Source organism: Dermacentor silvarum, chromosome 9 (assembly GCF_013339745.2).
Source record: "Dermacentor silvarum isolate Dsil-2018 chromosome 9, BIME_Dsil_1.4, whole genome shotgun sequence".
NCBI classification, from domain to species: domain Eukaryota; kingdom Metazoa; phylum Arthropoda; class Arachnida; order Ixodida; family Ixodidae; genus Dermacentor; species Dermacentor silvarum.
In genome coordinates, this window is record NC_051162.1 from 61,986,245 (window position 1) to 62,012,031 (window position 25,787).

The 25,787-nt window shown below is 47.0% G+C and overlaps 1 long non-coding RNA gene across 1 annotated transcript in view; it reads right to left on the bottom strand.

Moving 5' to 3' along the window:
- Positions 1 to 16,127: 16,127 nt before the first annotated feature.
- The window catches only part of LOC125940083 (uncharacterized), a 40,450-nt gene continuing 30,790 nt past the window's right edge, over positions 16,128 to 25,787 (bottom strand). Inside the window, exons 4-5 of the long non-coding RNA XR_007463324.1 lie at positions 22,972 to 23,064; positions 16,128 to 16,287 (exon numbers count right to left, since the gene is read on the bottom strand). This is a non-coding gene — a long non-coding RNA (uncharacterized LOC125940083). The remainder of the gene's footprint in view (positions 16,288 to 22,971; positions 23,065 to 25,787) is intronic.

Here is a 25,787-nt window from a genome sequence, read left to right on the forward strand (position 1 = left end):
GGTACAAAATGAATGTAGTACAAGCCTACGCCCCAACCTCCAGTCACGATGATGAAGAAATAGAACAGTTTTGTGAAGATGTTGAATTAGCAATGAGAAAGGTGCAAACTAAGTATACTGTAATCATGGGCGACTTCAATGAAAAAGTGGGGAAAAAGCAGGTTGGTGAGCAAGCAATTGGCAACTACGGCATCGATTCTTGGAATGCAAGAGGAGAGATGTTGGTAGAATTCGCGGAAAGGAATTGTCTCCGCATAATGAATACATTCTTCAGGAAGCGGAGCAACAGGAAGTGGACCTGGAAATGCCCTAATGGAGAAACAAGGAATGAAATAGATTTCATACTCACTGCCGATCCAGGCATAGTTAAGGATGTAGAAGTGTTAGGTAAGGTAAAGTGCCGTGACCATAGGTTAGTGAGGTCTAGGATTTCTCTCAATTTGACGAGAGAAAGAGTGAAATTTGTCAAGAGGAAACAGGCCAACCTAGACGCAGTAACCGTAAAAGCAGACCAATTCAGGCTGATGCTCGCAAACAAATATGCAACTTTAGAACAGGAAGATGAAGATTACATAGAGGTAAAGAATTGTGTTAATTGAATGAAACCATAACTCCTAGAATGAAACCATAACTAGGCTGATCTCAGAAGCAGTAATTGAAGTGGGAGGTAAGGCACCAAGGCAACCTGTAGGTAAGGTCTCCCAAGAAACAAAGGACTTAATAAAGAAACGACAAAACATGGTGTCCAACTCATGAGATCAGAGAGAATTCGCTGAACTGTCAAAACTGATCAACAAGAAGAAAGTAAGGGATATTCGAAATTATAACATGGGAAAGATTGAGGAAGCCATAAAATATGGACGCAGCATGAAATCAGTAAGAAGAAAGGTTGGCATAGGACAAGGCAAGATGATTGCAGTGAAAGATAAGCATGCTAATATCATCAGCAATTTCGATGACATAGTAAAAGCAGAGGAAGAATTCTATACTGACCTGTAGAGTGCCTAAAACAGCCAAGCTACTTTCATTCGGAATAGTGATGAACCGGATACAGAGGCTCCTTCTATTAGTAGCAATAAAGTTAGAACGGCATTTAAAGACATGACCAGAGGAAGAGCTGCGCCAGAAGTTGGCATAATAGTAGATTTCATAAAAGACGGAGGAGATATATGCTTGAAAAGCTTGCGGCCCTTTATGCGCAATGCCTCTCAACTTGAAGTGTACCAGAGAGCTGGAAGAATGCCAACATTTTACTTATCCATAAGGAGGGAGACGTTAAAGAATTGTAGAATTACAGACCCATTAGCTTGCTTTCAGTATTGTATAAAATATTCACCAAGATAATTTCTAGTAGAATCAGGGCAACACTTGCCTTCAGCCAACCAAGAGAACAGGCTGGCTTCAGGAAGGGATATTCTACGATGGATCATATCGATGTCATCAATCAGGTAATCGAGAAATCTGCGGAGTACAATCAACCTCTCTATATGGCTTTCATAGATAATGAAAAGGCATTTGATTCAGTAGACATACCAGCAGTCATAGAGGCATTGCGTAATCAAGGAGTGCAGGAGGCATACGTTAATATCTTCGCAAATCTCTACAAGCATTCCACAGCTACCTTGGTTCTCCACAAGAAAAATGGAAAGTTTCCTATCAAGAATGGGGTCAGGCAAGGAGACACGATCTCTCCAATGCTATTCACTGCATGCTTAGAAGAAGCATTCAAGCTCTTAGACTGGGAAGACTTAGGTGTGAGGATCAACGGCGAATATCTCAGCAACCTTCGGTTTGCAGGTGACATTGTCCTATTCAGCAACAATGGAGACAAATTACAGCAAATGATTGAGGACCTTAATCGAGAAAGTGTAAGAATTGGGTTGAAGATGAATATGCAGAAGACAAAGATAATGTTCAATAGCCTGGCAAGGGAACAAGAATTCAGGATCGCCAGTCAGCATCTAGAGTCTGAAAAGGAGTACGTTTATCTTGGTCAATTACTCACAGGGGACCCTGATCATGAGAAAGAAATTTACAGAAGAATAAAATTGGGTTGGAGTGCATACCGCAGGCAGTGCCAAATCCTGACTGGGAGCTTACCACTGTCTCTAAAAAGAAAAGTGTACAATCATTGCATTCTACGGGTGCTAACATATGGGGCAGAAACTTGGAGGGTAACAAATAAGCTCGAGAACAAGTTAAGGACCGCACAAAGGGCGATGTAATGAAAATCTTAGGAGTAAAGTTAAAATACAGGAAGAGAGCGGTGTGGATCAGAGAACAAACGGGGATAGCCGATGTTCTAGTTGCAGTGGCATAGCCAGAAATTTTGTTTGGGGGGGGGGGGGGTGGCTCAGGTGGCAGCACGGCCTCCTCCTTATAGAATTTGTCGAGAGATCAAATACATGAATAATAACTGCATTGCCAATGCCATTGTATATTAGATGCTGCAAACGAATTATTGAACGCTACTGTTGCGACGCCGGTTCCTTCAAGCTCGACCGGCGTTACTGCTGGGTAGCGTGGCGTTCTCGGCAGACTGCAGGCGTCCGGTAGACCATGGCGACCAGGCAGGGGCATGACGATTTCGTAGTGCGAAACTTGCACAGTTTATTTCATGGAAGATGAAGGTTAGAAAAGAGAATGAAGGAAAATACATGGTGGGGCCGCTTAAATAGGCCCGCTAACATTGTAGGCGAGATTTCGCTCACGTCAACGTCACGTGACAGGTAGAGTCCAGTCGGGGGTTGGGCAGCTGCTCCCTCTCTCCTAGGCGACGTTTCCGGGGCTTGCCTCCGCTAGCGGCGACTCGAGGCTTCTGTCGTGCACCGTTCGCTCTCTGGGCGCACGTACACAAAGGGCCGGTAAACACTGCGACACAAGGCCCCGGTGGTACACAGTTCGGGGAAGGCGGAACCCTTCGCCTGCTTTGCGTCCGCACAGAAAGGGGGCCATAAATCATGGCCCCCTTTGTGTGCGGACGCAAACTCGCCCGCCAGATTGAGGACCACTCGAGACAACCATAAGAAATCAGGGAATCATCCTCCATTGGTTTAGGCATGGGCCTCCGTTAATCCCCCCTGCACGGGGCGTCTCATGTCAATCGTAACGACCGGGCTATCATACGTTAATCATAATCCCCTGTGACACGGGGCGTCGCATGTCAATCATAACACTACGCACTGTAAATTAAAATATGTATTTTCTCATAAAATAATATACTCGTATGTCCCAAAAATTCTGGCAGAAATAACTGATACCAATGCTGCCACGTTGTTTTGTCTATTTAATAAGTAAAGAAAATATCACCCGAATTTTAGAACTATATCAGTTCGAAGCCAGCAAGGCAGTGTATACAGCTGATATGAAAAACGTAAAGGCCATGAAATGAATAAGCTGAGGACAAATATTTTGATGAATCTTTGTCATTCAAGAAACTTGTTTACATTTTTGCACATATGCAACGGCCAGAAAAAAGCCGCAATGACGCTGTCCCTATAGTTGCAATGAATTGCGCAGGAGCAGCAGTTACCGGTCGTGTATTCTGAGTAACTGAACCAAAATTATAGTCGCAACAGCGAGTACATTTAAAAGTAGGAGTCCTGCAAAATATACATTAGAAATGCGAAGGTAGAATCGAATATACAAATGCCGCATACAGCTCGCTTAAGGGCAAAAAAGAGTCGCTATACATTTAAGAGTCACAATACATTTAAATATACGTCTGTCTCCAATAAATCTACGTATTTAAGCAAACGTCACTATATATAATGCGTTAAACAAGACAAATAAAGATTTTGCGCAGTCACAGATAGTAAACTTTGCGCATAGAAAGATGATCTAGGCAAAAACTAAACTATGACCGCAGAAATCGTGATATGTACTCGGGCCATGCGGCGGTCGCGACAGCGCCAATGGGTAGAATAATAGAGGAATAATGCAGAAATCAGTACGAAAATATGCAATTTAACTGCCTGCACAGCGGCAAGAATTATTCTGCACCCAAAATTAAAGGAGCGTATTGCTTTTTTCAAAAGAGGAATAAAAGCAGGTAGCTAAAAAGGAAAGAAAAGGACAAACGAAAGCCACAGGTGATGCGGCAAGTTTAACTACCCAATATCCGAGTGTGTTTTTGGCAAACGCCGCGTGGGCTGGGCTTTCAATGAGCAAGGTCGGTCAAAATTGGTTATTGATGTCCTCGTAATTTTCGTATTCCCATGTTAATTTTGATCATGATGCTAACTGCTAGAATAAACGGATGAAATGTCTATGGTTTTAAAAGCTAACGAGCAGTCATACGTTTTCATAGATACGAGCTTATGGACCTGGAGGAACAGAGCTTTTTACTTGCATTAATTTTTGCTGCTTCGCTATCTATAGGACAAACTTCTCTCGGCGGGGAAGTTGAGCGAAGCGGTCAATGGCTTCAGACACGTTCATGCCGACGTCTCTGTGGGTGTATAGAAGCACCAGCCTAACCATGCGTTCAACAGACGTTGTAGAGCGCAACTAGTTTTTTAGTAAACTCTTGTTAAAAATATTCTCTCTGCACTGGCAGCGGTCACTGGAAGGATGACTAGAATCTGCAGCAGTTTCTGCACATTTATATAGAACCTGCACTCGCAGTGAGAGAGAGCATCTATTCCTGTGCTAAAACCTAAAACACTCCCTCGATGTCGTTGGCATCCTTGTTTAGGTACCTTGCACAAACAGTAGGCTTTTCGATTCCAGTGATGTACGTCGTTTCGTCAGGAAGTATGGAGAAGCAGCCTGCTTTTGCAACTAGGCTTTCTTTGATAACTTCGCCACAAATTTCTATAATTTGGTTTTGTGCATCTGGGCTTAAATACGAGGCATTACTGGGGCAACTTTCCAAATGGTTTTCAGATATGTATCACCACAATCAGTTCACATGCGAAGAAGCGCTCTGAAAATACCTAAACTTTCAGCGGGGGCTATGCTTAAATCCATAGGGCCACTGTCCCTGTGGCCACGGAGAGCCAGCCCGCAAAAAGAATTTCCTCAATAATAGGCCATTTACTTTCTCTTGTTTTCTCATATTTTACTTTGCCTGCCCTGGTCCAGCTGATCGATCACATTGGGCACGCTTCCTGAAAATGTTTGGAGAAAATTATCAGCTGCTAGCTCACAGTCACGGTAATATTTAGTATTTTCGTGTGTGTGGAAGATTGCGAGCGCGTGCTTTCATTTCTGGAACGGCTTGGACACGAGGGCTCCAGTGCACGCATGTTGGCCCAAGTTTATAAGAGCATTAACCCCATAAAGTTCCAGAATTAAAAATCTAAGGCACGCCTTTGGAAATGTCGGTGCACCTTTCGCGTGAAAAGTTTGAGAACTTCATACCCATAAAGTTTCATAAAAGAAATCCATGCGCTCCGTAGATTCCGCGGCCGCTGCGAGATGCCGCAACGCGCCCGCTCGCTATCGAAAAGCCCTTGAAAGTTTGTGCTCGGATGGGGCTCCTTGCGTTACGTGACTCCAGTTGCAAGGGTGTTCCAGCTAAATCCAGCCCCAGTTCGCATTGTTCGTGCGGAAACGTATTTTCGAGTGTGAAAAAACATTGTAGGCAGAATCCAGAATGATTCCGGCGTTGGTGGTAGTTTTGGTCTGTGGTGCATGCCGGCACGAAAAAATTTTGGAGGAGGCTGAAGCCCCATCAGCCCCCCCCCCCCCCTGGCTACGCCCCTGTGTGGTTGAGATTATGCCAAAGAAATCGAGCTGGGCAGGCCATGTAATGCGTGGGATAGATATTCGGTGGACCATTAGGGTTACAGAATGGATACCAAGAGAAGGGAAGCGCAGTCGAGGGTGGCAGAAAACCAGGTGGGATGATGAAGTTAGGAAATTTGCAGGCGCAAGTTTGAATAAGCTATTGCAAGACAGGGGTATTTGGAGATCGTAGGGAGAGGCCTTCGTCCTGCAGTGGACATAAATCTAGGCTGATCATAAAATTTTAGGTTAGCCCACTTGGAAACTTTGAAGTTGGCCCAGTCCCAAATTTCAAGTTGGCCGTGCTCCAATTTCAAATTGGTCCAACCCCAAGTTTCAGTTGCGCCACCGCTAAATTGCAACTTGGCCCACTCAAGAACTTGAATTTAGCCCACCCCTAAATTTCAAGAAGGCCCACAGCCAAATTTTAAGCTGGCCTGCCACCAAATTTATGTTGACCCACCCCTAATGCTCTAGTTGGCACAACCCCAAATTTAGGCTGGCCCATCACTAAATTTTCATTGTTCCACCCTTGCTATAGGCTTCCCCCTAAATTTTCTATGGAGCCCTGTGTATTCCTATGGATTCTCTCTGTGATCAATTTTCTTGTTTCAATTTTTTCTTATCACTCAGAAAGCTACCAATCATCCACATTCGCACTATTTAACGATTAAATGTTGTGTAGTGGGGAAGAGAGTCCGCAGTCATTGAGAGAAGATGACGAAGTCCAGCAGCCCGAAGAGTGCGAGACAGCGACCGACGCTCTTGAGCCAAGGCTGTTGCGTAGCCCTAACTGCTGTACAAATAAACCCCCTCACAGATTGGTGGAGGTGCTGGGTATCGATCCTAGTCTCCCAACCTGGAACTACGAAGCCGTACCTTACCTCCTGCGTCAGCGATGCCGCTGACACCAGCCCCACAACTCTCTCGTGCCCTTCGTAGCCAAGTACCTCATTATGCGCTCCGGGACGCCATGTTGTACCGCCGCAACTACCAGCCCGATGCTCGAAAGTGGCTTCTTGTTATACCTCGCCATTTGCGCTCCGACCTGTGCACGCACTTTCACGCAGACCCACAAAACGCGCATGCTGGCGTTTTGAAAACGTATAATAGACTTCGCCAGCGATTCTACTGGCGTGGAATGTACACATACGCCCGCAAGTACATTCGTTCCTGCATTGTGTGTCAACGCCGGAAAACAACTTGTCACACGCCTGGCCCATTACAGCCTTTGCCGTGTCCCGCTCGCCCGTTTGATAGACGCGGCATAGACCTGTACGGACCCCTTCCTTCCACCCCTGCGGGCAATCGGTGTATTATTGTGGCCGTCGACCATCTCACTCGATATGCCGAAGCCGCCGCTCTTCCAACAGCTTCAGCTCGTGATGTTGCCTTGTTCATCTTGCGGGGCTTCGTTCTTCGCCATGGTGCGCCACGCGACCTGCTTAGCGACCGAGGGCGTGTGTTTCTTTCTCAAGTCGTGCAACAGCTTCTCAGTGAGTGCACTATCGTTCATCGCACCACTACAAGTTAACATCCGCTGACTAATGGCTTGACGGAGCGCTTTAATCGAACACTCGGTGGTATGCTCTCCGTGTACATAGCCTCCGACCATTCTAATTGGGACTTGGTGCTTCCGTTTGTGAAATATGCCTACAACACAGCCACGCAAGCCACAACTGGATTTTCCCCTTCCTTTTTACTATACGGACGTGAGCCATCTTCCACACTGGATAATATACTTTCATACCGCCCGGATGCATCCGAATACCGCCCAGCCTCAGAACTTGGTCAATGTGCCGAAGAGTGCCGCCAACTCGCACGCTCATTTACATCCGTGACACAAGGTCTTCAAAAAGAGCGCCTTGACTCGGCTGAACCTACCCCTACCTTCCCTGTTGGCTCGTTCGTGTGGCTTTCAATTCCATGCCCCACCCCTGGTCTCGCCCGCAAGTTTGCAGCGAAATATCGCGGTCCCTTCCGGATCGTTGAATGCACATCGCCGGTGAACTACGTCGTCGAGCCTTTGACACCTCCCACCGACAGACGCTGCCGCGGTCGTGAAACAGTCCACGTGAGCCGCTTAAAGTCCTACTACGAGCCTCTGGTGCTTCCTCACCTTGAGTCGCCAGGATGGCTCCTCTTCGGCGCCGGCGCCAATGTAGTGGGGAAGAGAGTCCGCAGCCATTGAGAGAGGATGACGAAGTCCAGCAGCCCGGAGAGCGCGAGACAGCGACCGATGCTCTTGAGCCAAGGCTGTTGCGTAGCCCTAACTGCTGTATCAGTAAACCCCCTCACAAATGTAACTTCGCAAATTACACGTTTTATCAGCGAAGCTGTTAAAGCGAGCCGTAAATTTGGTGCATAGCCGTGGTAGCCATGACAACCCGCAGAAGGCACGTGGTCTCCTCCTCGCTTGCTCTCTGCCTTCCCGACCCCTGCCTCTCTTCTCTCCGCGGCGCGCTGAGCCAGGAGAAAAAAAAGGCAAAAGCTTGCACTAGGCCGCGCGAAGTTCAAGACACAGCGAAGCTGGCCGATTGATATTGAGCGGCTAGCCTCCAACGCGTTCGGCGTCGGCAAGCGACAGCGTTCTTGGCACTGTACCAATCTTGGTTAGTGCTTGGTGAGGTTTGGTACAGTGCCAAGAACGCTGTGGCACTGTACCACCCTTGTGGTATGCCAGGAGCGCTGTCGCTCGTAGGCGCCCACGCATCCAGTGCTAGTCACGCGAAATGTCCTTCTTGCTGCACCTATCTCTGCAGCATCAGCTAGGTACAGGTTCGCCCCAAAAATAGTTTGATAACTCACAATTTTTGTTACTGTGTAGTGCACCATCACTCCGACGTTAAAAAATAAGCATACTATTCTTTCGGATCTCATTGAAGCTGAGATGGATTAGCTCGTACTTAGAGCAGGGTAAGGGAAGTCGAATTTTTTTGAAAATAGAGGCGGGGGGGGGGGGGGCAGCGTTCAGCTGCGGGAACAAAGAAACAGGTAAGGGCGCCCCGGTCGGTTTTTCCATAAGTGAGTGCGACAAAAACGCAATAGATTGTACAAGTGTAAGCAGCCATTGTCTCTCCAATGGGCCTTGTTTTCTAGAAGAATGAACGCAAGCAATACATGGTTAAATCAGTTGGTGATGTAGGACTCAAAATATATGCTTAGACAAATGAGAAATCTTCAATAAAGCAAAACGAGAAATAAAACAGATAAAGAACGTAAGTTGCACAAAGGTATTTAGTAAACAGTACATATCAGGAACGAAATGAAAGATCATGCAACATATTTTGTTTTAAGCTTAATGATGGTGAATGCAATTTAAGAAAGTGATTAGTAAAATAAACAAAAAACTGGGTATGTCTAACTGATTCAAAACGACTTCTGTGTAAATAAGAAAACTATTACGGTTTGGGTAGGATCAAGTATGAGTTAAGGAAACATACGATGCGAATGACATGATTATAAACCACAGCCTTTAAATGTTGTCATCTTTCACGTGGTTAGATGAGAACTACTCCAATCCCGTGCCCATGTTTTTTCCGGGGTGTTTTGTGCTTATATACTCAGTTTCATTGCATTGGTTTACCTTAATTTACTAAATGTTTGCTCAATATCTTTCTTTCGCGCATAGCATGGAGCATGCATCTAGTGATACTGTCTGCTTGCATTTCCTATTGCTAGCATTATTTGACATGTTTATAAAGTGTTTACACTTTATTTCACCAGTTTTATTCCATTAATTTTTATCGTTAGTTTTTAAAACACCCAATCCATATGTTGTTCTAGTTCTTATTATTTTTGGGGGAGGAGGGGAAACTAGGCAAACCCAATTGATAATGGCGGGCTAAACGTGTAAATCTTCTTCCATATTTGTGGTCCTCTTCGTAAAAGAAAAAAAAATCTGACAGCCACATTCTTACTCGTCCTATGGCTACGGCAACAAAACATTGCTCCTCTACTTTCTTTTTAGTAGGTCCACTTCTTTTACCCTAATCTACACGCCAGTGCACGCTCCTTCTCCATTGAGTGTGGAGGAGATGTAGGTACGCTTGTATAAAAGCTGCTAAGGAAAACAGTTGCTGCACTGACAAAGGCAAATGGCATCGTCGAAAAGTTGACCCCATTACAATTATTTGTTCTTACTCTGCTGAAAAAAATTGTATTACCATACTGAGCGTATAACGTATGACTGAGAGAAGTGTAAAGTGTTATTCGGAATTACCCTGCTGATTTTATGCCTGTACCTACTATACATCATGCCCATCCTTTATTTGTTCAAGATTGTCTCTTCTAGTAAAAAGACAGTTGTCCCTAAATAGTCAATATACTAAATTTTTAAATAAAGAATTAAGACTATTGATCAATTTTTGGCCTCAGTATTTTGTCTCTCGTTGTACTGCAGATTCGTTTTCTTATTTTTTTATCGCCGTTTTATGTTAGCACCCTTTTCATAAGAATTATAACGAGAAATGCCCAAATTTAAAGCTAGCTGTAATGTATAATCGACCAAAAATTTGCGCACCACGGATCTCAGAAAACGCTAAATATCCGAGCAGCCTTTTAAAGAAGCCAGTAAAACCGTACACAACAATATTGTTCGCATATAGCAGTAGAGGCTGGAAATGGGAATACCAGTATGCTTTTTGAGGCTGCGGAGATATTCAGCTTTTTGTGAGATCCCTTGGTCCGTAAACTATTTTGGTCAATAGTACATTTTGCTGAATTTACCCAAGTAACCTTTTAGTTCTTTTGTATTCGTTGCTTGAACCTTTTTGTAAGTGTGCATGGTAATTGCACTTCGCCCGAAAGAAACAAAACAAACAACTTTCCTACAAGCCCATAGCCAGAGAACGAGGATCCACGTAAGTAGATTTAAAAGTGTGAAAGCTCGTACGTTCACAATAGAAATTGCAAGCTATAAGTTACACACACTACACTAAGTAACTTTTTTTCCAGTGGGTACTTGCTGAAGTCATTGGCGCACAAACAAGACAGGCATAAAAACAAAGACACGACACCACGGGCATTATGCGAACACTATTGTAGGTCAAAATGGATTGTACGTTAATGACCGAACTCGGCTCCACAAGATTTCACGTAAGAAAAAAAGCGACATGTATGAAGATCGTGCATGAGTATGCGTGAACCTGGGTTCCATAAGATAGAAATTGTGGTCGTGAGCATATGAACTGCTATCCATGAAACATTTGAGGATTCTTATGCCAAGAATGTCCAATGTCTTGAAACTTGGAGGTTTACAAAGAAGCTCCAGAACAAGTTAAGGACCGCACAAAAAGCGTTGGAAGGCAAAACGTTAGGCCTACCGTTGAGAGATAGGAAGAGAGCGGTGTGGATCAGAGAGCAAACGTGGATAGCCGATATTCTAATTGACATTAAGAGGAAAAAATGGAACTGGACAGGCCATGTAATGCGTAGGATGGATAACCGGTGGACCATAAGAGTTACAGAATCGGTACCAAGAGAAGGAAAGCACCGTCGGGGACCGCATAAAACTAGGTGGGGAGATGAAGTTAGGAAATTTGCAGGCACAAGTTGCAATCAGCTACCGCAAGACAGGGGTAATTGGTGATCACAGGAAGACGCATTAGTCTTGCAGTGGAGATAAATATAGGCTAATGATGATGATGTCAAGAATGTAAAAAACTGTCAGACCTTCCACTGGGGTGGAGATGGAAGACCAGCGAAGCTGTACTATGGTGGGTATTATGTATTTCCAATTATGACTATTAAGATGTGATCGTGTAATTGGTATTTCAACTATTAAAGAATGAGAAATATATATGATCCGGTGGTTTTCATATATTTGGTGACAACAGGGAGCATGGCCTTATGGTCGCTACAGTACACCGCCATAGGTTGCACGGCAAAGGTTGGCACATTCTTCATAAACACGTCACCAACGCCGCGCGCGTTCGGTGCGAACACGGGCAAAACGCCGCCGCCGTCGACAACAGTTCTGCGCGTTGCTGGTGCTGCTACATGTCCAAGTTTATACAGCTCCACAGAATTATCATAATCACAGCCCATAAAAAATGTCTTGAAACAAAACACCTGCAGCGCAAGCCTATTATGGTAAATCTTGTCAGACTGAAATATTAAAAATGCGAAACAAAAAATGCTCGAGCCAATGAGTTTTTTTTTTCTTCACGGCGACACGACCATCGGAGACTCAGCCCTTAACAGTTTCGCTGTAATATGCTTGTGCCCAACGGTATTACCTACAAGTTAAAGAACCGGAGGTTGTCATGCAACATGAGAACTTGGAGGACGCTTAAACTTCGACTTTAGAGTAGAACGCAATAGCGTTATCGGGACCCGTTCGCATCACATCGTTCGCATACGGCAAGTAGGCTTCATTCACTGCAACACTGAACGTGGGAAAGCCTGCTTACAAAGACCAAGCTTACGCCGTTCCCCTAAAAGTTAGTTCCACTTTTAAAGGGAAGTGCATTGCTAGAAAGACGTGTTTCCAGGGGCAATATAAGTGGTCTTATATTAAAATGTGAAGGCCCTAGCACCTTTTTTATTATTTTATTAGTTGTTTGCTATTACCGCGACACCAAAACGAATTAGCAGATGAAGTCCCAGGAAGGAGGAAATAAACTTTGTTGAAGACAAGGGGAGAGGGAGGGGGGAGCCGAGATGAGCCAGAGGGTGCTAGAGTGGCGTCCAGCTGGCCGCGACCTTCGCCACCCAGTCCGCCAGCCCGGCTTGGGTTTGAGGGTTAGTAGATTTTAGTACGGAGTCCCACGCCTCCTGTGAGGGAGCTTGCCGCAGGAGATTTCTTGGGGGAGGAATATTCCTGCAACCCCACAGGATATGATGCTGATCAGCTGGATCTGTGTCGCAATATTTAAATTGTGAATTATAGTCGCCTTTGTATAGATAGATAATTTTGGTGTTAGCACCCTGCGGAGATACGTGGCTTGCATTCTACTAAGGGAAGAGTCCGGGGTGGATTTTTCCGCGGGTCGTCCCTGTACGTGGTGACAATTTCATTGTAGCTGTGACTGGGTGTCGTTCCACCTGGTAGTGGTCCCGGACATGCCTCCACCGCCCGGTTAATTAATTCTCGGGCAGCACGGTGGGCCACTTCGTTCCCGCCATTCCCAGAGTGGGCCGGCATCCAGATAAGCGTAACCATGCCAGCCGGTTCACTCAGTATTTCGTAGGCTCGTGGGCCTACCGATCCTTGCATGTAACTTCTAATAGCTGACATGGAGTCCGATATTATGAAGCTGTATCGCGATGCTGCTATACCAAGCACAATAGCGGCTTCCTCGGCTTCGTGAATGGAGTCTGCGCTTATTTTACGTGAGCTCACTATTTGGCTTTCTTTGTTGACTACTGCAATTGTGAATGTATGAGCCCTCTCCTGTGCAGCGTCCACGTATATAGCTGGATTGCTGCTAAGGCGGCGGCCGAGTGCCTTCCTCCTGCCTAGATTGTTCATCCCATGTTTTTGGGAAGGGGGGGGTGATAATTTTATTCCTAATGCTGTTGGGAATACAAATTCTATCCGTTATGCCGGCAACGCGGCGGAGAATTATGGCTGCTAGAATTTTGTGTCCTTGAGCAGAACATCAGAGGCGCCACAGTTGAGCAGCCTTATGTGCTTCAATTATTTCTTCTATAATGTTATGCACTGCGAGGTCTAGGAGACGCAGGCTACTGGCGCCTTTAGGGATTCCCAATGCAGTTTGGAGACGGTCCTGATCACGGTATTGAGTATTTTCAAGTCGGATTTTCGGAGGTAGAGATATGGACACGTGTAGGCCAGCATTCCAATGAAGAAGGCTTGGACTAGTCTGCATGCCTCATTTTCTTTCACTCCCTGATTCCGATGTGTCACCCTTCTGAGCATATTACTGAGCTCTTGGACTGTAGTTCGTAGATTATTTAAAGTCACTGAATTCTGGTCTTTTTCTTGGATGTACAAACCAAGTACTCGGATGGTTGGTACGATTGGTACCTGCACGCCGTCGATTAGAATTTTATATTTGTCAATGGCGTTAGGGAGATTCCTGCACATTAAGAAGAGTTCCGACTTTGCCGGAGAGCACTCGAGCCCGTTTTTACAAGCATGTCGTTGGTGAAGTCGCAATTTGACCTGCCTAGGATGCGAGCGCCATCTGGATATCATTTTCGCAAGTAAAGTACCCGGACACACGGCTGTAGGTCTGGTAGAAATCCTGGAAAAGGGGTTTGTGTTTGAGTTTTCCCGTAGCAGAATTAGGTTTTTCGTACATTTAATTTACAATCCGACGCCGATTGGTAAACAATTAAACGGTGAATCAGACGCCGAATGGTAAAGTCGTGCTTTACCAATTTTCTGACGGATATCACTGTGAGAAATAAAATTTTTGTTCACCAAAACCTTGTAACACGTGGAAGGGCCTGCGCGGTCAGGGTTGGGGATGATTTTCTCCGCCACCCGCCGACATCGGACGCCGGTCGCCGACGCTGGATTTTCTGCGACACAGGGCCCTTAACGCTATCGCGTTAAAACATCGTGCGTTTGCAGGTATACCCCATAAAACTATTTTAATATAACTCTTTTTAGTAGACTCACCCAGCACACTAAGCAGCTATACATCCGTAAGAAACCGTAAGCCGGAGATGGTGCAAGGGTCAATCAAATATCGAGATCGGCCTCTTTCATTTTGATTTTTCATTTTATTTAGGCCCATTTACAAGCAAATGTTTATCTTCAGCTGACACTTCCCTGATGATCTCTATTGGCACTTCTCCCTATCGACAACTTGATATCCGCAGTATAAAGATGAAGATCCGTCACTCATGAGAACCACACAAGCACAACCGATAAAAAAAGAAAAAAAGGTCAGTCGTTATTAATAACTTGGAACCTAGACAAAATTTACAATTTTCTGCGACCACTATTTATGTAGTGCAGCTCCAAGCTCTGGACACAAAGCGTGTAGACAAGTAGCAGTTCATTTGTAATGTGAGTGAGCAATTCCTAAACTAAACTCATCTTGAAAAAACTACTCAAGGGCTCGTTAGCTACATAACGGCGTCATGAAAATTCTTTTTCATGCAGCGGCTTGCGAAAATGCCCGGGCGCCGTGTATGTGCATTAGGTTCACAGTGAAGAGCCCCAGCTGGGCAAAATTATTGCAGACTTCCCAACTACGATATGCCTCATTTTGAAATTGAAGTTAGCCCGTAAAATCTCATAACTGAATTGAAACGCCATGAAATTCTAAAGCATCGGATAGTGAAAGCAATGATTACAAAAGTTGCGACTGAAATGCGACGACGAGGTACTTCACCTCGCAGTGACGTCATCACCGTCCGGCCACGCAGTTACGGCAGTGGAGTGTGGAGCCGATAAGCTAGCGTACACCCAAAGCCGAAGTTTATAGAGAAATCCCATAGAAACATGAAGACCTTCTCATGTTGGCACTAAAACATTTTGAATTAGAAAGCGGTCAGCGTCTTTGATCGATCTGTATGTGCTGCTAAAGAAACAAAAAAAAAAACCTGAAGGCTTTGCCTTTCGGCGAAGCGTTGATTACGATAGCAAATATCAGACGACCTTAAGAAGCAAGGGTCGTAGTTTTTGTATCCGCATAAAATACAGTAAATATTCGCTAATTATTTACCAAGCACAGTGTCAAGCGCACACAAGCAAACATTGCTGATCTCGCTTGATGACCGCGGACACTAGTTCTCATAATGCTGCCGTAATGTACAAGTAGCGAGCCAAAGCTTCGCGCTGCCAATAGCCTCAAAGCTTCTCCGTAACTTAAGATCACGCTACCTTAAAAACTGAGCGCGGGAGAACATGGTGCTTGCCAAGGCGCCAGCCATCTCGGCTTACCTAGGCTTTCTACCCACTGCAGAATACCTTCCCGACAGGGCCCACACAGTCCCGCTAAGTGGCACTATGCGCAGCAACGATCGTACTAGAATTGCAGACGTGCGGTCACCTGCCTCTCTTCCCTGACCTTAGCGCCCCCCTCCCTTTCGAGGGCTACTCTTGGTAAGCGGGGACGCCGCGCATCAAGCCGGCGTATGTGAGAGAACTGCACTGCCCACTTTGTGAACCACCACAGAGGGTCAGTATTTTGCGGATTTTGATTCTAATGAACGAATTTTAGTCTTTTTTCTAACGTGTACAAATGACTGAAGATTTTTATTGCTATACGGCAGTCTGTGTTGATGTAACGGACAACGAGGCAACACAGCGACCAGGGCCGAGATGTTAGAGCATGAGCTGCTGGGGTTGAAGGCAGCGGTTCAATTTCATTGTAGGTCATTTATTCTTTTTGTATGAGAGAGGGCTTAAATGAGGCTGGACAGGGATCTAACTTCCCACTGCAAAGTGCCCGGAATGAGACAAAGATGAGGAATGAGACAAATGCGTTTTTATTAATAAGCTCCAACACTACTGACATTCCTTTGACGAAAAAGATTGCGGGGACGTGCAGTAATGCAAGAAAATGTAGTCACAATCTGAATTGCGACTTTCAACGTCGTGCTCTGTAACCCAGTAAGTGCAGCTGGTTGTTTCTGAAATATGATTAGAACTGAAAGTTGATTGGTGGTATAAATAGAAAAAAAAACACTAGTTGTAAAACATACTCAACGAAACGTGCGTAGCTTAGCAGGTTTTCGACACTTAGGTAACACTGACTATCGCAGTCTTTCTGAGCTACTATTAATTAACAAAGCCAAAGAGACAACAAAGCATCAACAACTGATAGCATAAGAGTGCGAGCACAGAATGGTTACGAAAATCCGAAGGCGAACGAGGAATGCATTTCTAGGCAGGCAGGCAGGCAGGCAGGCAGGCAGTGAACTTTATTTTAGGTCCTGAGGCGCGACTCCGAGAACCCCTTACGGGGGAGCAGCCACCGCGGGCCGCTCCCACGTTGGGACGGGTAGGCCGTGCCTGACCGTCGCGTCGTGGGCCCTCTGGACAGCCCGTAGCTGAGCGGTGAAGTCGGAGCTCTTGAGCGCCTCCACCCACTGTTCTTCCGTGGTGAGATTATCGTGGCCCCGTAACAGGGACACCGCCAGAGCATGTGTTCTGAAGTGCAGAAGGGATCGCCGCAATCCGAACAAGCGGGCTCGAACGAGTCCGCGTACCTACTGACCCTGGCTAGACTGGGATAGGATCCGGCCTGCAGCATGCGAAGAGTGGAAGACTGAGGCCTGGAGAGCTTCGCGTGGGGCGGGGGATAGACCCTCCTGCCAAGCTGATAGTGCTTTGAAATCTCGTTAAACGTGTGGAGCGGCTCCTTGTGGAACCCCGCGTCCGCGCCCTCGAGCGGCGTTTCCCCGGCGTGGTGGGTGAGTTAGCGCGCGCGCGTGGGCCAGCTCGTTGGCGTTGGGAACGACGGTGGATACCTGAGGCTACATGTGGGCCGGGAACCAAGTGATGACGTGGGGGGATACGCTCCTGCCGCAAAGCAGGGAGGCCGCTTCCCTCGAGACCAAACCCGTGGCGAAGGCCCTGTGTGCCGCCCAAGAATCCGTGCTGATCTGCGGCCTGCTCCCGTCCCGGAGGGCGAGGGCCACCACGACCGGCTCCGCCAGTGCCGGAGACGAGCCCCTCACCGACGCGGCGTTAAGGAGGTTGCCCCTGTGATCTACCACGGCCGTCACGAATCGGTCGGATGAACCCTATTGGGCGGTGTCGACGAACGCTACCGATCGCGGATTGCCAGCGACGGATCTGAGAAGTGCGGCCACCCGGGCCTTGCATCTGCCTCCATTGTGTTGCTGGTGGACGTTGAGCCGGAACGGCCGGGCCGTGTAGGCCTCCCGCGTCTTCGCGTCGAGCGCGCAACGCCTCTCCCTGACGGCAGGGGGATTGCAGCCCAGCGAGCCTGACGACCTGCGCCGTCTGCTGTGCCTCGACAACCTCGTCGAGAGTGTTGTGGACTCCCAGCTGCATGAGCTTCTCCGTGCTGGCGGCCATGGGGATGCCGAGCACCTTTTTGATGCTCTTGCGTATCAGCGCTTCGAGCTTTGCCCTTTCGTATCCATGCCAGCGATGCGCGGTGGCCACGTACGTGATGTGGCTCATTAGGAAGGCATGGTACAACCTGAGGAGGTTGTCCTCCCCCAGCCCTCCGCGACTGTTGGAGACCCTAGTGGTGAGCCTGACCATGTTGCCCGTTTTGGTGGCGATACGAGCGATCGTCTGCCGTTACAGCCATTCGCCTCGAAGAGCTGACCGAGTACGCGGATAACCTCCATCTTGGGAATGACCTGCTCGATGGCCGTGCGAATGGAGATGTCGACCTTTTCAAGAGGCACCTGACCCTTGGGGATGCGTCCCTTCCTGGTTGGTCGATACAAAAGGAGTTCGGACTTGGACGGGGAGAGCCGGAGCCCCGTGCCCACCAAGAAATCCTCCGTGCAGCTCAGGGCCGCCTGTAAGGATTCCTAAACTCTGCCTTTACTACCGCCATCGCACCACACCGTGATGTCGTCGGCGTAAAGACCGTGATTAACGCCGTCCACTTAGGACAGACGGGCTGAGAGACCGCGCATGGCGACGTTGAAGAGAAGTGGCGAGATGACCGAGCCCTGAGGGGTGCCCCTTGCGCCTAGCTCGAAGGGATCAGACTTTACCTCGCCCACCTTGAGAGTGGCGCGCCTGCCCCGAAGGAGCGGACTGACGAACCCGTGCATTTCTAGAGCAGTACAAAAAAGTGGAGTTCCTGTGCTAGCTTAATAAGTTAGAATCTTGTCACCGTAGTTGCCTGACATGTGGGTCCCAATTACGAAGGGTCTTAAGGGCAAGCGTAGACTTAGCTCCTCTACCAGGAAAAAAAAAACAAGATCCAGAAGGCAAAGAAACACTCTCCCCCCATTCAATTTGGTGCTTACTCCTGCAGCAGGGGTCACACAAGTACGCTTATGGTGGGATTGAAATATTGAAAAGTTCTGTATTCCTGTGTAAATGTCATATAGCACCTAGTACGAAGTACGTTTATTAGCCTAGGATGGTCCCCGAAAAATACACAGTGGAACTGCGAATAGTCTTTGTGAAGGAGATTGAGTGGTGGGCAGAGGAGAATAAATCTCCCAACCACAGCTTCATTCCTTTTGTAAAATTTTGAGCGAGCGTAGGCAGAAGAAAATGAATGGGGATTATTCCAATTCATTGAGTCAGCTATCTGTGATGGGAGTGTCTAGGAGGTGCATTAGGGAGCGAATGAAATGGAAAGTGAAGCGTCAAGTGTTCAGCTACTCGACGCAGTAGCTGAGTGCATTGGCATTGCTCTGTTGAGCTCAATGTCGCGGGCTTAATCCAGGCCACGGCGACTGTATCTTAATATAGCCCACACTCGAAAATGTCCATTTAATTGGAATTTTATGCTATTTAAAGAACCCAAGGTGTTCCACTGTGGCGAGCCTCAGAACCACATCTTGGTAGTGGCAGGTAAAAGCACGCAGTAACTTTATACGAGCATGTTGTGTTGAGTACCCAGCACCTACCACAATATGCATTGCTGCAATGTGTATGGAGAGACGAATCATACTGAGTAATCAAGACGTAATGACGAGTCAAGCATTACCGATTCTCCTTTAACCCTCAAAACAACTAGCAGCGTAGCAGGCACACTTGCGAGCGCCAGTGAGTGTGAAAACGCCGCGATGTCCTTCTCCCCCGTAGCCAATTTCTGCGTCGTGGTTTCACGACACAGTAGCGTCCCGGAAAACGAAACTGAAACTCTATGAGAAAAGACTCACTGATGAATTATTTCTGGTGCTGTGACACCTGCTACTATTTCCTCTAGGCTTTATATGTCCATGTCGTAAATTAAGGCAAAAAAATTTGTATGAGAAATATCATGTCAGTATTTATTTAGGTTGCTTTAGCTTGGGGCTCTTACATAATTATAGGGGAACGCGTGAATCTATTTTGTTAGCAACCAGTGAAAGTAATTAGGCATCTAAAATAAATTGTTAAAATCTAGTGACTGTAGAAAGCTGAGTTTTCATGTTGGTCGTCATTATTATAAGAAAAATATTGTGGGATCCTAATGTCACCTAATGGAGCGTTAATATGCGGTGGGGAGATCTAAGGTAACGGCTTGGAGAGCTACAAGCCAGGTTGGACTTGGATGACACATGGTGGACGCATTGAAATGCCGGTGAAAGCGTTCGATCATGCTTTCGAACTGGTATTCCTCAATTGCTTAATATTGAGGGTGAGCCTGAGAGCCTTGAAGAGTTAAAATTAAAACTGGCGTTCTAAGCCACAGCAAGATGTCCAGCAGGCAGAAAATGTGGACGTGACGTATTCCGAATTGATCCTTTTGCAGGTCATACTTTTAGGCCATCGGGTGAAGAGATCGATTGCGGTTGGGGCAGTAGCGATAAGTTCCGCTTGGTGGAAAGGGCTGAAGGATATATAGGTATATGCTTCGGAAGCGTTCTGCAAGCTGAATGAAGGCACCGATTGCCTAAGTGATGAGTGGGGGTTTTATAATGATCGCATTTCTTGCAAATGCGTGCTCAGGCATGACGTAATGCTGCACGAAGGGCAAAAAACAAGGGCCGCCACAAGCCGCGTAGAGGCGATGATACCTAGAGTACGTTTGGTGAGTCCATGGTGATGTGATGAAGGCACGTAGGGCTTGGTTTGTCCAACAGATTCTAGCTTCAGCAGCGATTAGGACTTCGAAAGCAGTTGTACCCTGTATTGCAATGTAGCAGCAATGCATTGCAGTAACGTTTGTACATTCGTAGGAGATTCTGGCTTCGCAATAGCGTGCATCTTGAAACGTGTACTATGCTTCCGGCTCGTCTCCTGTACGTAATTTTATTTCTTGGAATTAAGTTTTTTTTTGCTGTATTGTGTGGAAGGACACATCCCACGGTGGTGCTTTCGCTCATCGGGACGGTGTGCCGTACTGTGGATCTAACGATTTGTCTGGTTACCTCTTTATTCTACCACGCATCCTTTTCTCTCTTTGAAACTAGCTGCGCAATGTTGCGCAAGTATTCTACTTGAAGTGTATAAACCATCCATCTTGACATCTGTAAAGCCATTCTTGATGAAAGCCCGGTTCCTGCATTTGTTTGTTCGGTCCAAACCGAACCTGGAGGGTCAGCTCTGGCTCACCAACATGGTGCAAGGGCAGGTGACTGCCAAGGCTTCTTGGACGGAGCAAGCCGGTCAAAAGAAATGCAACTGCTTTAATAAATGTTTATTCAAATTTTGATTCGGCAACGTTTCCGTTTGCAACTTTACTGTCATCGACATGACGAGGCCACGTGGTCCGCTTTCTACTGAATAGTGAAGATGTCACATTGTGAGAGTGTTATGCAGGATTGTTAGATAACGCTTTCTGAGCAATTGAAGCCATGCCTGAATTTGAAAAACAAACGAAGCCATTGGTTGAACAGAACATGTATTCTACTTGTGGGTGTAAGCTAGGTAAAACATTTAAAAAACAAACTCGCTCTCGCAGAAGTGTGTACTGCACGTCTATGCTACACGTAACACTAGAGAAAACGAAAGTCACTGAGTCTCACCAGTAGTCCAATCCACCATAGTGGCTGTGAGCCACTCATGGAGGCTAATAAACCAACGAAGTACAGGTGGCTCAGGAGCGGACGGCGGAAGTAATCACGTGACCGGGTCAAGGAAGGAAAGAAGAGATCTGCAGTCGAAGCATGGCGCTGTTCCGCGCGCTTTGACGCCTCAGATCAGGTCTAGCCTTCTCGTCAGGCGTCAGATTTTGGGCTATTGCAAGGCGTCTAGTGAAGCCCCCGTAGGCCTCGGTAGCAATGCACCTGGTAGCGCACGCGGATCAGGTAGGCGAGTGTGCACCAGACAAACCGGAACCCGGGAACAAGCACTCCGTGATCAGCCGCAGCCGCCAAGGAAGCCCTACGTCGTTCCAATCGAGGTGCTTCATGTAGGGCCCACCGCCCGAAAGCATCAATCTCGGCGCTGGAACTGTGGAAATGGTCACAGCAGTCAAGGCAGCCCCATGCCGGTCCAGATGAGGTCCTAGAGCTTGGGAACGCAGCGCCACAGCAACAAACGTCGGCACCCATCACCGCATCATTGCAGTCCTGCTGTCTCGGTTGGTCGCGTTCCCATTGTGGAAGGCCTCGCACTTTGCGTGACTCGTTTCTTCGCCTTGTCGCGGTACTACACACATGTAGATGTAGACCTTTAGGAAATACTAGCACTGGCCCACTTCTCACACATGCCACCATTCCTTCTTCCCATCCACCGCCACCCATCATTCCATCCCACCGCTTGTCCGCCGATGATAATGATCATTGACAGTTTTCTTTTCCAGTGTCATGGAATGTCAATTATCTAAACGCTCACAAAAGATGCATCACAGATGGGAAGAATTAAACATCATCATCATCATGGTGATCTGCCGTGGATCACCATCATGGAGGTATGTCCACTGCAGCACGAAGGCCTCTCTCTGCGATATCCAATTACCCCTGGCTTGCGCTAGCGTATTCGAACTTGCGCCTGCAAATTTCCTAACTTCATCACCCCATCTGGTTTTCTGCCGACCTCGGCTGCGCTTCCCTTCTCTTGGTATCCATTCCGTTACCCTAATTGTCCACTGGTTATCCATTTACGCATGACATGGCATGCCCAGCTCTATTTCTTCCGCTTAATGTCAACTAGAATATTGGCTATCCACATTTGTTCTCAGATACACACCGCTCGCTTCCTGTCTCTCAACGTTAGTCCTAAGATTTTTCGTTCCATCGCTCTTTGTTGGGTCCTTATCTGGTTCTCGAGCTTCTTTGTTAACCTACAAGTTTCTACCCCATATGTTAGCACCGGTAGAATGCAATGATTGTACACTTTTCTAGTCAACGGCAGTGGTAAGCTCCCAGTCAGGATTTGGCAATGCCTGTCGTATGCACTCCAACCCAATTTTATTCCTCTGTAAATTTCTTACTCATGATCAGGGTCCTCTGTGAGTAATTGACCTAGATAAACGTACTCCTTTAGAGACTCTAGAGGCTGACTGGCGATCCTGAATTCTTGTTCCCTCTCCAGGTTATTGGACATTACCTTTGTCTTCGGCATATTCATTTTCAGCGAAAAAACATATCCTCTGTTTAAAAAAACAATCGATTCTAAGAAGCTAACCACAAGAATAGTGGTAAACAGGCGGTTACTATATATGAGTCAAACCTAAATATTTTGGTAAAGATTCATGCTATATAATAAAGTAAGCTCACCTCCTGGCTCTGGAAGCACTCCTGTAATGATGCAATGGCTATTCGCGTGCAAAATGCTGTATTTTCGCGGAACACTTTCAGGTGGGGTTAGTCCTGTAACGTTCAAGTACAAAATTACAAATCATTGTGTTTCCGAACTAGTGGCAGCAAAATAGCAGTGTCAGAATTTGATAAAAATGTTTGCTTAAGTTTTCGCATGCGAAAGGTGAATGACTACGCCAGAAATGCAGACAAACTCCACCTTATGAGGATTGTCCAAATTAATGCGCTGTGCATTGAACCGATGTGACAACACACCATACTGCAAAAACTGAACATCGTCATATATCAGCCATGCATACAGTGCGAATGTTCTCTCGCGCTGAATACGCTGTGTCATCTAGTGGCGCTGCCACCAAATACGCGCGTGGCGCCTGTGTTTATATATATTCAGACGAGATCACATAACAATACATGGCGTGGGTTTCACTCTACCTAACGTCGGAGAAATTTTAACGATGTTTTTAAGGCGTTAACATTTGTAGAGCAGTTTACACACTTTCCGGGGGCTACCTATCTATTTATCTCGCTAGCTATCTATCTGTTTATCTATCTCTCTATCCATCTATCTATATATGCATGAATGTTTCTATATATGTATCCTCTTTTCCATACACCTGTTTCGCACCTACCCGAGGCACTGTAGTGCGTGGTCGAATGGTTAGCGCATCAGGCTGATTTGCTAAGGTAACAGGGATCTGAACCCTTTGTTGGGTCACTGATTATGACGTAAGGTGTGCACACATACCGCTATTCAACAAACCTCTTTCACGCCGACATTGGTAACTCTATATGCGGGAATGCGTACCAACCGCAGTTTGAAGAAACTCTTTGACGCCGACTTGAAGCACTGGGTACGTGCCAATCCGTCTGTGCTGATTTTAAATAAACTTATTTAGGTGGGTATGTGCCACTGGGAATGTGCCGCTCAGCACTGATGAATAAAATCCGCGAAATTTATTCGATGCTGAGCGGAATCGCACCCATGGCACAAGTGTTCCTAATGGACAGCAACCCGGACGCATTGGCAGGCTGCACCACAAATTCGATGCGTATGCACTGCTTTCAACGCAGCCCTCTCACGCCATGGATTTGACGCAATGTGCCACTCTACAATGAACTTCACGGTATTTTGGGTCACTGAGTGTGGGCCACTGAGTGTGCGGCAAGCGAGGAAACCATTCTCAGTATTCGCTACCACCGAAGCACCACGCTTCTCGTCTCTGAGGCCACGCATAGAATTATCGGCAGTGTAACAAGATGCCGTAGCGTGTACACAAAAACGTGCTAGAGGCGAGTGTGGTTGCCCCATGACACCTTTCTTAGCGTACGCAGGCACCGGCGCGCAATGAATTTAAGAGGCCACGTCAAGGCTTCGCGGAGGTGGTGCCAGATGGCTCCAAGTGAAATGTGAGAGAAGAGTCCCTCTGCCGTACGCACCTCATACATAACTCCTGGCGATGGTGCCAATAGGTTGCACCACTTAATCGATTTATCGCTAACGTATCACTACCCACAGTCATCGTGTAATGAGTTCTGCCCAATCCTTTTGTCATTTAAGAACAGGAAATGCCCAGTGAACCAAGATTGCGTCAAAAATATTCGCTGAAGACATGCACATACTCTGGGATTCATGCCCAATGGAAAAGGTGGAGTCGCATACATTGGTCGAGAAAACGACGTGGTTCGTGAAGGGCAACGCAAGAACTAATTTATTGCTCCTGGCGCGGCCGCCGTAGACTTGTTCTTTCGTGCCGCCCTCTTCGCCTTTGGCATCAGCACAGTAGTGCCCCTACAGCCCACCCTCTCCACTTCAGAAACAGATTTGTCCGAGTGTACGTGCTTAGTTTGGGTGATAAGAACGGCTTTTTCTAGGCCAACCCCATTGATGTCACAGCAAGACAGCTTGATGAATCTAAGAGAGGAGAAACCATGCATGTAAGCCTCGACGAATGCTGGTTTCAGTCGGTCTACGGATCTGCCAGTGTCGGGACGACTGATGCGTACAGTAAACGTTTGAACCCCGTGTGTTAAAACAAGCTGTGGGCCACCGTACGGTACTTCGAGAGCAAGGCGGTTGGAGTCGACGCAGAGGAGCACGTGCGCTCTTTCCCGCAGGTGACGTTGGAAGGACTGTGGTTGATGTTGGACTAGGGTACTAGGAGCAGGTAGGCACGTGAAGAGGTCCGCAATTTTATCGACAAGAAATGGGTATGAGCCTTGACTTGGCCGCGTTGAGAGAGTAGACTAGCTGTACTGGCAGACGTAAGGAGGTACGATATGCGAGGTTGGAAGAAGCGCAACCAAGGTCTTCTTTGGTGGGGATGCGAAGCCCTTGAAGTAAGATGAGAATAGCTGTGGCCCACTGGCTGCACCTTCTGGCAGCCATAAAACAACTAGGAAGGAAGGAAAACATTTATTGGGTCCTGCAAGTTGTGAGCTGCTTCACAAAGTGGGCCGCTCCCACGTTGGGAACGGCAGGCGGAGCCTTTTAGCCGCGTCGCGAGCTTGCTGTGTGGCCCATTGTTGCTCGGTCAGGTCCGGGCGGCGAATCGCTGCCTTTAGCCTGTCCCGAGCCTTGGTGAAATTTTCGTTGGTTCGGTTGCACGACCAGAGCATGTGTTCTAAGTCAAGTGATGCATTGCAGTCTGTACACTATGTGTTAGGATATTTGCCTGCCATGTAGAAATGTAGCCTTCTTGGTGTGGGATAAGTGTTTGTTTGTAGTAGTCGTAAAATAAGTGCCTGTTGCCTTTTAATGTGGGGTGTGGGGTGCT